We start from the raw sequence: 581 nt of genomic DNA, 5'->3' as shown, positions 1-581 counted from the left end.
ATGAGAGCCACTGTCAAGCTATTGACATTAAAGAAGCGCTTGTTGGGAGGCAACCCAATTTTATTTATCTAATTTTTATTTTATTGTTATTTTATGTTTTATTAGGTACATGATCATGAGGAGTCACGAAAGAATCATAAAAACTAAAAACAGAATCAAAAACAGCAGAAGAAAAAAATCACACCCTGGAGGAAGCACAGGCTGGCGTTCAACGCCAGTAAGATGCATCTGGCCGGCGTTCAATGCCAGAATAGAGCATCATTCTGGCGCTGAATGCCAGAAACAAGCAACATTCTGGCGCTGAACGCCAGGAATGTGCCTAGAGAAGAAAAACTGGCGCTGAACGCCAGTAACAAGCATAAAACTGGCGTTCAACGCCAGAAACATGCTTTACATGGGCGTTGAACGCCCAGAATGTGCACCACACGGCGATTAAATGCCAGAATGGTGTGCAAAGGCATTTTACATGCCTATTTGGTGCAGGGATGGAATTCCTTGACACCTCAGGACCTGTGGACCCCACAGGATCCCCACCTACTATATTCCTACCTTACCTCCTAATCCTATTTTTGTGATGACTA

This window comes from Arachis duranensis, chromosome 6 (assembly GCF_000817695.3).
Source record: "Arachis duranensis cultivar V14167 chromosome 6, aradu.V14167.gnm2.J7QH, whole genome shotgun sequence".
Lineage (NCBI taxonomy): Eukaryota > Viridiplantae > Streptophyta > Magnoliopsida > Fabales > Fabaceae > Arachis > Arachis duranensis.
The sequence above is the reverse complement of the archived record's forward strand: the minus strand, read 5'-3'. Positions refer to the sequence as shown.